Below are 13,907 nucleotides of genomic sequence, written 5' to 3' on the forward strand. Positions count from 1 at the left end.
TTTACATTCATATGTTTGTATGAAACTTCTTCCTTTAAAACTGTGTCAAAATAGCGCTGACTTTGTTGTCGTGGTATTGTGAAATGGTAAAAGATGTTTCTAAACCACCGCTTTCTTAAGAATTTTCAGACAAGTAGGAAACGAAAACGAGTTGTAGTATAATTCATTAAAAAATAAAACCCAGGAAAAGATCTTGACATTTGATTGCGTAATTTTTACAGCAAATGCTTAAATTTTATTAAAAAGTGTCAAAAGTAAGCAAATTTGGTACTTTTATTAACAATTTTTAACCGATTTTATAAACTTTTTTGCGCATTGATTTGTGTTAAATATGTTTTGTGGTTTGAACTGAATGTTGAACTGATCAGATGTTGGACCCGAAGTATATGCTTAATGTGTTCCTTTAGCAATTTGAGTTAGATAGGTTTATAGTCTTTGTTCCTATAAAATGACAGAGTGACATTGCTTTGCTACGTCAACATTTTGCCCAAGGCTCTTTTTTCTTTCCATAACCTGGGATGTCCGAAATTGTCAGAAAAAGAGCATAAGGACGAGATGGTTGTTACGCGTACCGTAAGCTGTGAATCAGTGATTCATTCCTAATCATAAATGCCAGCTTACTTTGGGAATCGAGGTGAAATTTTCAGTTAACTGCAACTCGAGTGTGTTTAACCCTATTACCATTACTTTAGTCACGCCTTGTTGGTCATACTAAATCCAGGTACAGTTACATGGAAGTTTGCAAAGAGTAGGAAGTGAATCGCTGGGGAATGACCAGCATGGCAGTCACAAGAAAAAGGTGTTGATTAAAATTAAACAAAATATTTGGTTTAGTTGCACTGTTTACTTGCTCAAATCTATGTATTTCTATACACAATTAAAGCTCGAACAGTATTTTGATTAAAAAATAATCGTAGACAATAAACGCTTGTTTGCGTTCAGACTTCCTATTATGTCTAAAAAAAATTAATTGACTTTTATAAGATTAGATATTTTAGCAACTAAAGTATAGACTGAATGTGACTACAAAAAGTATGACATCATTACTGCCACAAAGAGCATAGCGTAGCTAACTAACCGATTTTTAGGATACCAAATTAACTGATGAGTTACAAACAAACCCACCCAATTTTTTTTATAAACGTTGCAACACCCCATCCTAGTAAAAACAATCCCTCTAGTTAATTATACTTGAGTGAATGATGACATTCGTTTGCGACTCAGGTGCGACTCGTTTAACAGAACACTTTTCGTGCGACGTGGTATCTTGCAACGAAGGCGTTTTGTCTTTTTGATGAATTGATAGTGGTGGCCGCTCCTTAATAACGACTCAAGGTTCACAAGATCCTGGGGACAAGGCTGAGTATTGATTTCAAGTTGAAATCAATGGATACGCTCCCCTTTTCTTAAATAAGAGACCACAGAAGTTAAGTAAATCCATTTAAAAAGCGAAATATTTGCTTTTTTACAAAAAACACAAAAAGAATATATTATAATGTCAGTGCCGGTTTATGCTCTACGAAATAATTTGTATGGATTTCAGTTGCATCAATTTTGCCTCATATGGACCTGCTTTTTTATCGACAAGAGCCTGTTCGTAATACACAAAATTTTCCAAAGTTCTGTGCGCACAATGGTATGTTTTCTATTTCTTTCCCTTATTCTTCTGATTTCACGGTGATTTTTAAAAAATCACACTGACACGTAGATGTGCTCAAACATAACTTTGAAAGCGCCAAAAGGTGGAGCTGTTAGTGATGAGATAGACGCCTGAGAATCAACCTTTGTCAGGATCATGCAACGATACACGCGGATGTTTCTTGTGGTACTGATTTTGAAACGACAGAAGAGTAAAATTTGTGATGAGATCTCAGCATTAAAAATTTCCCAATGGGGGTTATTCATAGAAATTAACCGATTAAGTAAGAACTAAAATTTAATTAAAAATAATTAATATTAAACTACGGGTATAAGATCATTCCGTGCGTATACACGTTTGTTTTTTATTGGTACCAGAAAATCTGATCTGAAGTTGCATTGCGACGAAAAGGCGAAAGGGGGGGGGGGGAGGTGTTGTTTAGGCGAGGTTATCTATATTAAATTACCTGTATCCGCCTGTCTGTCTGCTTATCTGTCAAAAAAAAAAATGGACCCAGGAAAATTCGGACCCGGGAAAATTACGACTCCTAGTTTTAAAGCTAATGATTTGAGCTCGATTTTGTTATTATAATGTTCCAAGTGTTTAACACTATCTGTGGCTGGTGTTCTTATGGAAGTGCTCTTTTAAAACAAAGCGCATATATAAAGATAATACTAAGATTCGACGTTAATTTTTTTTATAAGAAAGAATTTTCATTTGTTGATGGCTGTGGCTATGGCAATGCTGGTCAGAAGAAAACCACAGTGTAGTTGTTTTGACGTATGTCCTTTCTTAATAAATTTTGTTATAAACAAAAATAAGTGGGTAGGAGACTGAATTTTTTTTGGAATCCAAAAAAACGTTCGTTTTGTTTTTTTAGATGAGACTTTCTTTTACTTTCAGGAAAAATTCCTGCAGGGAAAGTATGGTAAACAAAGTTTGTAGTACATAATCAACAGACTTTTCCAAATATGCTTTTGTACACAAATGCTGTGTTGAATAAAATACTGTCAAATGGATTGGTCCAAGCTAGAAGGATAGAAAAAAGCGTTTAGGAGTTTTCAAAAAAGCAAAGTTACACTTAATTGGTGCATCTGAACCAGTTGTATGTCTGGCTGCACGTAAAGTAAAAAAACGAAAAGCAATATCTTAATGCTTGGTATACTTGACGTAGTTAATATAGGAAATATTCAAAACAGAGGGAAATTTGGATCTCACCATTGCTCGGGCAACTTACGGACAGTCTCTAACAGGCCAATGTAGTGATCTCACTATGGGGAAAGAACTTTTCATGTCGGTTTTTAGGCTAAAACGTAGCTTTTGATGGACTGTTCTTAAAAAAAGCTGTTAAAATATTATAAACTAAAAAATGACGTCACAGCGTCGATTTCAAGTTTCCTTGTCGGTTCGTTTTAATTGAATTTATTCAAAAATACGGCTCCCGGAAACTTTTAACAGCTTTTTTGTTGGTCACTGACATATCAGGCACGAATTGTGACAGATAAAATATTTACAGGTTGCCCGCGCATAGTGAGAACACTGTTTTCCGACAGTTTTTCAAATATTTCGTCAAAATAGGGCATTTTCGTCAACATTTGACGACAGTGTCGGGAATACGTCGAGTTTTTCCGTAATGTTAGCAGAAGCGCGAAAATTGAAAATGGTAGCTTAAGGCGGTAAAATATATAAACATTATTTTTGCCGAACAATTACTGCAGTATGGGAACTTTTTTTCAATGTGCGTTTATGAGAGCTGAAGTAATACGCAGTCCTCAAAGTATTAGTTATCGCAACAAAGATGTACGTTTTACTAATTTTTTGGCTATGTTTCCGCATCAATCAATAACTAAGGAATACTTTAACAGAAAGGCCGGCGAGCTTAATGCATTTGTCAGAAAATTTAATGGATGGGCGAAAAAAGGTAAGTACCTGGAGGAGTTTTCAAGAGAAAAGTGGTTAAAGCTGGACAGTGACAAGCAAAAATATCATACAACGCACGAATGTGTAGGATGCAGTTCACTTAAAGCCGATATAAATACATTTCCAATTTGAACAACACACAGACGCAAAAAACCTAATCGGTTGAAAACACCCTTAGCTGATATCACAAATACACCAGATACACCAATAAATATTACTCTCGAAATTCCGCACACAAAAAATGAAATTTCATATATGAAAGGAGCAGCCGAGTTTGTTCTTGACAGTGTCAATGACAAATGGGATAAAATATTTGATACACTGTTTACTAAAATTTTGACAAAAGTGAAATCAGCTAACGTTGCGGAAGTAAAAACAAATTGCGAAAAGAAAAGAGAGTTAAGGCAAAAAAAATACAAAAATTAAAAAATGCCTGGAAAAAAAATGTTTTGGTCAAGGCAAAGTCATGGATACGATTTTGGGAATCAGACAGTCCAAATCTACCTACAAAAAATCAAGATCCATTCAGTATCTTGAGAATAAAGAAAAAGCAGTTGAAAGAATGATTGGTAAGAACAAATTTATTTATTTTTTATCCAATATTAGAGCAATGTTATAAATACATATTTTATATATATATATATACATCTATAAATATATGTACAGCAACTGTTTCCAACATATGTAAAACTAATTTTAGAACAAGTTAGAACTATACTGGGCTGTATGATTTTTTACAATTTTTGTACAAAAACAAACATTACACACTTTTTAGCAGGAATGAAAGAACTAAAAAAATGTTTAAAACATAATAATAAACAAACCAAATTAAACAAACAAACAAACAAATAAACATCTTTTTAGGAAGAAAACAATCACTGCAATCTCAAACAGATGATACACCAATGAAGAAAAAGAGGCATAGTCCAGACACGAATAAAATTAATTTTGACAAAAATGCACTGTTAGAAGAAGTAAAGCATATGGAAGATGGTTCAAAGGTAGTTACGAATATAATATTCTGTAAACAGTACTTACAATATCCATTAACACACGGATAATTTTTATAAATTTTAGATAAATTATTCTGAATTGGCACGAAAGTATGGCATTCCTGGCACCACTGGAAATACGGTTGTCATAGAATACCTGGAAAACAATGGCATCGATTTATCGAAATTTACCAACAACTTTGTTAATCCAAACCGAATGCGTCGTAAATACGAAAAATTTCCAGGTAAGAATCTAATCTATAAAAAAGGTCAAATCTCACAAGTCTGGTCTTGTTTTAACTTTACACAAGAAATAAGTTTTTCTAAGTCAGCATTTTAATTGCCTGTCGATTTTTTAAACCTGTGCAATACTCCCGTTAAAACATAAACATTAAAACTTGTGAGTATATACATATTATTTTCAACAGCTTTTATTAAATATAGCTTTTGTATATACTTTATCAGCTAGCTATCCTTGATTTAGAAAATTAAAGATATATTGTTTTTAACAACCACTAAGGGATTTTTAGACGTACGCCCATGAAACAAGTTCAGATCAGTTTAAAAATAAAATAACAAAATCTTTTCTAAAGCACTCAAAAACTTTCACTCATTACGGTTTATTATGTGGTGCATATATCCGTACCCTACTAATGCAAGAGAATACTAGCTAGCTAAACTGCTTTTCTAATTAAGCTACTCTTTTGTACAGAGGCGGGATTTGCACCCATGACTATTTAGCTAGCTAATCTGTAATCTGCAGTGATCTAAGACCTACATAAAGAGTTTGTATTGACTGACTGTTTTTTATTACTGTTTACATTGCTGTTTATATAGCTATAGCTATAGGTATAGCTAGCTAGCTGTCAAACCATGATGGTAAAAATTTAAACTTTAGCTTCTTAGTAAAATATATATATGTATATAATTTTACCTATAGCTGGAAAGATCAAATATATACAATACAAAATGTGTCAAACCTTTTTTTTCTGTGTTCTGTTACAAATACGTCCCAAACATTTCTGTCAAAAAGACATTCGTAAAGAAGATGGCTGCCTTCTTGCCCTCTCCCACACTTTAAAAATAATGGCATGTCAGCGATGTATCCTCCCACAAAATCAGCACGTCAAAAGAACACGTCAAACAGCAAAACGAGGGAAATAATTTAAAGAAACGCGGTATACACGTGCTTCTCCCGAAAAAATTAAAGACGCGCCGTAAGTTGCCCGAGTGATGATGATTTTCCCATCAAAGCTTTTTGCTGAATCATAAAACTCGTCTCCTTTTGGCTCCTCTCCCCAAAATCTTTGTGTAACATGTAACATGTCTATATTAGCCAAAACATGGTTGTTTTCCTACTAAATTTATTGGTATTTTATGTCTTCATCGATGAAATTTTATAATGTAGTCCCAGAGTTTGGGGTGCAGTTTTACCAATCAGGAGGCTGAGTAGGTCCCAATCATTATGGAGTTCACCTAATACAGAAAAGGTTAGCAAATATACTATATCGCCCTTCCAACTTAAAACATGCCTTGTATTTACTAGTTGTGTCCCACACAATCAGGCTATGCATATCTTGTTGCAGACTTTGCATCACCTGAAAGGAGAAAAAAGAAGAAGTGCTTAGAAAACTATTCTGCTGCAGCCAATACAAAGTTAAAAGGCTATACTAAAAAAGTTAAAATATATTACTAACTGTTTATTTCATATAAAAAACTCAGTGTCATAATTGTCTGAAGAAATTTGCAAGTCGTGCACAGTACCCACATATGCAACATTTATCCAGCTGAAAAAATAAGTAAATTTCTAATTTTACGTCGCTATGACAACAAAAGGCGTCGTCATGTCGCGACAAGTAAAATGATAGTGTGACGCTTGAGAAGGCAAGCGAAGTATTTGTTTAACCTGGCAATGTTTATATCTTCTTTGCCAAATTCACTTGATTTTATATAAAGCACGTACGATTTGCGTCTTCGAACAAAAACATGAGCGTCCATCGTAGATGCTATTTTAGTGTGAAGCATGCTCCACCGTAGGTGATATTGTATTGTGTGTTATTAAGAAATTAAGTAAACGCAAAATTCACTACCAACTCAGTTAAAATCAAACATAAATGCATGGAGATAAATCTGTGTTTTCCTTAAACGTTCTTCAGCTCGTCACGCGTGTTTAAGATTCTGATAAATAAAAGCAATTTTAACCTCATGATAGCTGGAAAAGAGAGCTGTCAACTCGAATTTTTATTTCAAGTCGAAGGTAAACTAAAACAAAATAAAAATTAATTTTGTACGAACAGAAATCTTCAAAGAAATGAATAAAGTCGGTATTCATATAATATAATATAAAGGGGTATGAGTTCTAAGATGATTTTAATAAAGGCGGGCTTTGTGCTAATTAAAACAATTACCTTCATTCATCTGCTTACACAATTAATTAAGTCTTGTGGAAAAATACTCAGGGTTACTTTTCCTGTTTCAACCGCTAAAAGTCGGATATCAATCAGATCAGATTCATCATGGAAACATGATTTAGTGTTCCGGTTAAAAAAAAAATTATCAATTTTTAGCTGTTATTATAAAATTTACCTTTCCAATGATTCATTTTATTGAATGCGGTATTGATATGTGATGACAAAAATAATTTTTTGTAATCTGTGAACGTAAACAAATGTCTTGATAACTTTATACATCCATTGTACAAAGGAAATTGCTTATGGAAATTAAAAATGTGAATATAATTTTTAGAGAGAATCAGTGAAACTCGACCTAAGGGCTGATTTTCTTATTTTTTAAGCCTGTTTCCGTGATTTTTTTGGTATTTTATCAATAATTAATAAAACACTTGGTTAAAAAACAATTTATTTTTACGAAGCTTTTTGTAATCTAAGTTACATTATCAAGTTTTTTTATTTTGTTTTAAATAGTAAAAACACAACTTTAAAGTCAGCCTTTTTTGCCTTTTTGATATGAGAGATGACGAAAAGGCAAATTACCCTGGGGACGAGCGTGCCTTATTTTGTTCTTATTTATAGATTTTTTTCCTCAAATTTATCTTTGAATATTTTATATAACAATGGTGTTTTTATGTTGTTGTTGATGAAAATTTATAATTGTGCTCACGAACAGTCGAGCCAGAGAAAAGAAGCAGCCATAAGAAATAGTTGGCTTGGGAGTCTTTAGAGAGTACTTATTAGAAGGGAATTAACTTTCATTGATTGTTCTTTTTTTCTGTGGCAAAGTGTAGAACGTGTCTGTTCTAAAGTATGAAAACACTAATTGAACCCTAAAGCTGTTTCTATTTTTTTAAAAATTGTAAATCACCAATTTAGCCAATGACTTTATAAAATAACGTATATTCAGCGATCTTGTAGTTGTGTTATATTTTACATAAATTTATGCTTTTGCCATAAACATTAAATATCAATGAAGTTAAAACTCCTTGTACTGCCAGACCGAATTAAACTGAATACAGACATGATAAATTTTGAATAGCAACTGTCGATAAGTTGGTGAAACATGCTTTCCTGGTCATTTAATATTCTTACATTTTTTAAACAGGAAAATCTTTTAGGGTGAACACCTGTTAATTAAGAATATAAAGAAAATTTTCCAATACATAATTAGGCTCTATAGTTTCTCATTGTATAATTGGCCTGCTTGTTTTTTCTCAAAAAATTTCGTAGAGATCGATTCTTGAACAACTCTTGTATTGTCCTTTCTGATGTTTGGCCCTTCTCCAAAATATTATTCGTTTAAAAAAGTAGTGTGAAAACGAATCCAACAAAAATAATAAAGTGGAAGCCATCCATCATTAATGACGTATTTAAATAACTGTTTTAGCTTCAAAATCATTATATAACTGAATATTTTTCAATTTAAAGGCATATTTCTTTACTCTATAGTTATATGAGAGTTTTTGAGATGAATTTCAACTTACTTTATAAATACTTGCATTGTTTTCGTCGCTTGACCTTTTCTCATAGTAAACATTAAGCTTGTTATTATTAAACTCTTTAACCGGCTAAGGGGAAACCCTTTACGTATTATCACTATTGTCTATGAGGTTGTTGTGTTTATTTTGAAAACTGATAAAGCGTGACGCGATAACATTTGTATAAATACCATGCAAGCGCGTCCATTTTTTTAAACAGAGCTAGCCAGTCGTGGATGCAAATCATTTAAAGATTGATTCATCAAGTTGACGACAGCAGTCATTTCGTCACGTCTTTTGAAGGTATGATTAACTACTACCCACATAGAATATTGAATGAAAATGTTCATTGAAACTCATTAGCCATTTCCGTTCTGTGTTTGAATAATGATGTTTTGACTGTGTTTTGAGATCATTGTTGTTATAAAAATATATTCATTCAACGTGGATTCAGTTGCGGTAGTTTCAGTGCAGTTGGAAGGTCGTGTTTGTCGCATGTCTTCGCGTTGTGTATTTTCATTCTTCAATTTTTATTTGTAGCTTGTTTGAAGTAAAGATTTAACGCCATGGATAAAAAATCGAAAGCTGTGTCCAGTGCTGCTGCCTCTCTGAGAAAAATGGGAGATAGCTTACAAAAAAAACAAGAGGCGAAAAAAAAGAATAGCAATACATCAAAAAACTCCTCATATGGAAATAAAAGCAAAACCTCGTATGGTACAAAGAAAACGGAAAAGAAAAAATGGTAGCTGGTAAACATTGAACAACGCTTATGTAATGTTTTTTTCCATACAAAGAACTGTTGTGGATTTCAACGCAGCTATTACAACACGAATATCAACACAATGAGAAATATACATCGTTACACATGAATGACTTCAGAATCAAAACAAAACAAAAACAAGTCATCGTTTGACATCGCCTGATCTGAAAATTGGCAGCGATATGTCAGAAAAGTGAAGCATTCTGTAAACAATCTAGTTTTACGCGCACTTAATCTGCCATTATTGTTTTTAGCGGCAAAAAAATTGTATATATATTAAATATATTTTCTTTTGATGTTTGTCAATTTTTCGTGTTCGTTCTTGTCCTATTTTATGTGTGTATATAAAATACAATTTTATTTGTCGTGTATGTATGTGTATGGATTAAATGTGTGTTAAAATTTCTAGTTTTATTTATGTTTATTTTTTGTTTGATTTGTAAAATATGTAAATATGTACATAGAAAAGTTTTTCCGCCTTATAATTTTAATTTCGTAGAATTTTTTTTTTGGAAATTCTTAATTTGGATTAAATTCTTTTATTATGTCGATTAGACAGACTCTGAATGTGAAAGGAAAGAAAACTTAGTAATTATAGCTCCACATCCGGTTAGATACCTCCGATGAAACCTTCCAATTAACACAGCACCATTCATGAAAATTATATTTTCTATTTTAAAACTTTTTGTTAAACGAGGCTTCACAGGAGGTCACAAATTCAATCACTGTCATCGTTTTAGGAGAAGCGTGCCAATTCATTGGTTTAAAAAAGGCTATTATGTTTAATTTATATACTAATCTTAAATCATCGCAGGCTTTACATAATCACAATGAAATCTTTTATATCTTTTTCCGCAAAAGGGGGTAAAATAGTATTGAGCGATTCTCTTATAAACCTTAATGTAAAATAGATAAGATCTGTCTTGTTTTGAATAATCTATTGTCTTTATGTATATTTTGCATCAAAACATTTTGTGTCATATAAATTATATTTTTAGTCCATATTTCCGTTTTGAAGAAACAAACAAAAAATTGTCCCTCCTTTCCATTTGAATTTAACTTGAAGTTTAAATCAGAAATTGTATTATTTGGGGAAATTTAAAGTTCTAATATTTATATATTAGGTATGGAATTATATATTTTTTTTATAATTTATGCAAGTATTGAAAATAATATTTATAAATATGATTTGCAACTTTTGTGTAGTTGTTTCCGATTTTCCCGGGTAATAGAATCGGATACCCCTTGAGTGTACAGAAGTTCAAACATTTATTCGTGAAAGCATGTATAGAAATTCTACACCATTAACTTCAAAAGATCAAGTCTCGTTCATTCGAGCTTTTACATCAACAATACATGACAAGATGGATAACTAAGAGAGCCTATGAATATTATCAAATGTTTCCCCATGTGAAACCGACAACAGGAACCGAAAATTTGGTTTAAGACTCAAATAGAGTGAGAGATAGCTAATAGATATCAAGAACAATAGCCAACAAGCAATTACAATATTTGTTTGGAATGAAAAGACGATTGAGGCAGCGTATGATTGAGAAAAGAGAGTTCACTGTGACTCAGAAGTTTTTCTCGCCGTCCCAATCGTGTAGTCGCGAAATTCGTATATAGACGACACATTTTTGTAGCGCCTGAAATTTCACTTTGTATGGTCTAAACTATTGGGATATTTAAAAAAAGGAAAATTTGACCTATCAGAAAATAAGGTCTACACAGAAGACCTAGTCACAAGACTGGGCATATCGGAACACACGCATTTAGATAACTGAGGGAGATTTATAACCACACAAAGAGGAGACTATGGAAGAATATAATAGCTTTTACCGACTAATTACCACTTTGACGTTTCTCTTGAGATGTATGGCTTACATAAAAAACTATTTATTATTACATAAGCGCGCCTTCCTTTATGTAGAGCAGAAAACATTACGATGTGACAGTTATGTCAACTGTAAGAAAGAAAAATAATAGCGGCAAACATTTTCTTGTTAGACTTGTTTAATAAAAATGCCTAAATTTGAGCATTTTTTTTTTTTTTTTTGAATGGGATCAAAAAAAAGGGTTTCAAAATGAGGATTAAACACAAAATACTAAACTAACAGACCTAAACATCCCACCTTTTTAAATTAACAAACGATATTTGCAGGGTACTGCAATCTTGTAGTACAATCATTATTCCTGTTGAGCATCATTCCTTTTTATATGTTCCGTAAAAACGTAGCTAGTTTTAGAAAAAAAACGTTTTATAGAATACCAATAATGATAGCTACATCCGTATGATGCTTGTTTGTGCCTATCTCAATCTAGGTTAAGTTTCAAAAAATACGTTTCTGCCAAAAACATTTTTGTGTTGTTTTCAGACATTGATGATAGAGTATTTTATAATCTTTTCAAGTACACGCAAGCCATTGAGAAACATCGTATGATATGTTTTATCAATCATTCCTGCTTTAACGTGTTGGAACAGTATGAAGGGTTTTCAAACCACAAAACATGAGATGTTTAAGTGGGACAATGAACAATAACAAAATTTCTCATCAAATATTGAAACTTCAGGGAGGTCATATATCTGTCGGTGAAGTAGTCATTGAGATAAAAACTAAAATCAATGGATATTTTAAGTAGGGCCACTTTTTAGTGCGAACACGTTTTCTTGCTATTGAAATAATGTTTAAGACTCGAACGAGAACCAAAACCTAATCAAACAATTGGCCGACATTTTAAGACTTCTAAATATTTTGAAGTTGTTGAAGAAGAAAAAGTAGGTTGAGATTTTATTCCACAGATTAACTAGTTAAAGACACCGAGCTACTTGACTTACTAAATGTCGACTGTAATCAAAACCCGAATTAGCAAAACTTAGTATATTGCCGAGTACGTTTAAAAACAAGATACCAGTTCTATATGCTATTAAAATCCAAGATATATTTTTTTCACACAAACTTCAATATACTTTTCTTACTCCTCAGTACCCTTGATGAGTTCACTAACATAGGAAATCATGCGGAAGGGAGCAACAGGTAGAGGTCGTCCAAACAATTCTTAAACAAATATATGACGTTCTTTCCTAACGGTATTTACCATGATAATTAGATGAGATTTTTTAAGAACTGTAAGAGGTTAAGTAGAAAAGTCAAATAGTGACATTTGATCAATTAAAGTCTTGTCATTTTCTTGTATTTCACACGTTTTCCTGTCTGCATTGCAATACTCTGTTATCACGAAGCAAAGTTTTGATAAAATATGACAACATGATGTGTTTTAAGATTGTCAAATAGTGACATTTGATCAATCAACGTTTTGACACTTTTTCTGGTATTTCACACGTTTTCCTGTCTGCATTGCAATACTCCTGTTATTATGAAACAAGTTTCGGTTTTGAATAGAACAGGTTAACGTAAAATACTCAAATAAGAAGCGCTATAACTTTCTCTTTTTTTGAAATAATGCCCGAATTAGAGATTAGATAAGCATTACTACTACTGGAAGGATATTTTCTATCTTAATGCTGTTTCTATATGTAAATCAAGAGGGAAGCCAAAACATGATGGTAGCCAAAAAAATTAAGTAAACAATGAATGCTTGTTTTAAATTGTTAAAGTCTATATATAAATATTAAATTTATTAATTCATTTTTAGGGTATGAAAACAAAAACAAAAACAAATTATTGATCATTATTTCAAAGAATTAGTTCCTTCCTCTATTCTCAACCGTGACGACCACCATTAATTGTTAGACTCTTCACAAAATGTAATTGGAAGGATTACTGGTCCCAGCTTGGTTCCATTCACACAGAAAGTGTCGAGAAACAGTCGCACAACAGTTGTACAACGTTCACTGTTACAGACTTAATGGAAACACGTGTTACACAACAAAGCGACACAAGAGATGTTGCACAACAAATGTTATAGAGATAAATAAAAATTGTCTCCCCACAACAGTTGCACAACAATTGTGGATTGGTAATCAAACTTTACAGAAATAAATATTGACATCATTTCTGTTTATAGATTTCTGTGAATTAAAGACGGATATCTCGATGAAAATATCAATCAAAATAAAATACAGCTGTCAGAGATTTGCAAGATAACGGTAAAGGTCAGATTGGTCATCAAATTGGTTCCAACCACGTGCTCTTCATTTATCAGAGCATCAATCAAAGAGGTACTAAATAAGCAATTACTACGTCATTAGGTTGTCTCTATTGTTTTTGAAGTTGCCCTGCTTTAGAGGGAAGGTTAGAGCTGGCTGAAATATACATCAGCAAAAATCAGTAACCTAAATAGATGTTCTATTTCCCTACAACTATTTTTATCTCTAGTTTCATCAAGGAAACATCCAATATATATAGCTATGTTTTTTAAAGCAATTTAAAAAGTGGTTCAACGGTATTGTAATACAGTAGCAGTTTAATTGCGTTTCCCATCTCCACGTGTATTTTGTCTGCTATGGTAAGACAACTACTTTTTTTATTGCAACGTTGTTGCAGAACGTGCAGCGCAGCTGGAGACGACGGTTAATTAAATGCTCTCTCTGATCATTTAATAATTTTAATAGTAATTTCTATTTTAACAGTATTTATTTGGTTAAAACAAAATAGGGTTAAAAATTTGCAAGTAAGTTTGCTCTTTGTGACATTGTTGGTAAGG

General features: G+C 32.4%; 2 long non-coding RNA genes across 3 annotated transcripts; one reads left to right on the forward strand and one right to left on the reverse strand.

Moving 5' to 3' along the window:
* Window positions 1-4,561: 4,561 nt before the first annotated feature.
* On the reverse strand, window positions 4,562-8,552 carry LOC130640967 (uncharacterized). 2 transcript variants are annotated; one of them, XR_008982415.1, is made up of 4 exons: window positions 8,489-8,552; window positions 6,249-6,338; window positions 5,532-6,149; window positions 4,562-4,809 (listed from the first exon to the last, which is right to left on the reverse strand). It is a non-coding gene; the product is annotated as an uncharacterized LOC130640967 (long non-coding RNA). The 2 variants fall into 2 exon arrangements; XR_008982414.1 differs by lacking the exon at window positions 8,489-8,552 and having other exon boundaries at window positions 6,249-8,375.
* Window positions 8,553-8,628: 76 nt separating this feature from the next.
* Window positions 8,629-9,290, forward strand: LOC130640977 (uncharacterized). The gene is made up of 2 exons (XR_008982416.1): window positions 8,629-8,785; window positions 9,023-9,290. It is a non-coding gene; the product is annotated as an uncharacterized LOC130640977 (long non-coding RNA).
* The last annotated feature ends 4,617 nt before the right edge of the window (window positions 9,291-13,907 follow it).

Source organism: Hydractinia symbiolongicarpus, chromosome 1 (assembly GCF_029227915.1).
Source record: "Hydractinia symbiolongicarpus strain clone_291-10 chromosome 1, HSymV2.1, whole genome shotgun sequence".
Lineage (NCBI taxonomy): Eukaryota > Metazoa > Cnidaria > Hydrozoa > Anthoathecata > Hydractiniidae > Hydractinia > Hydractinia symbiolongicarpus.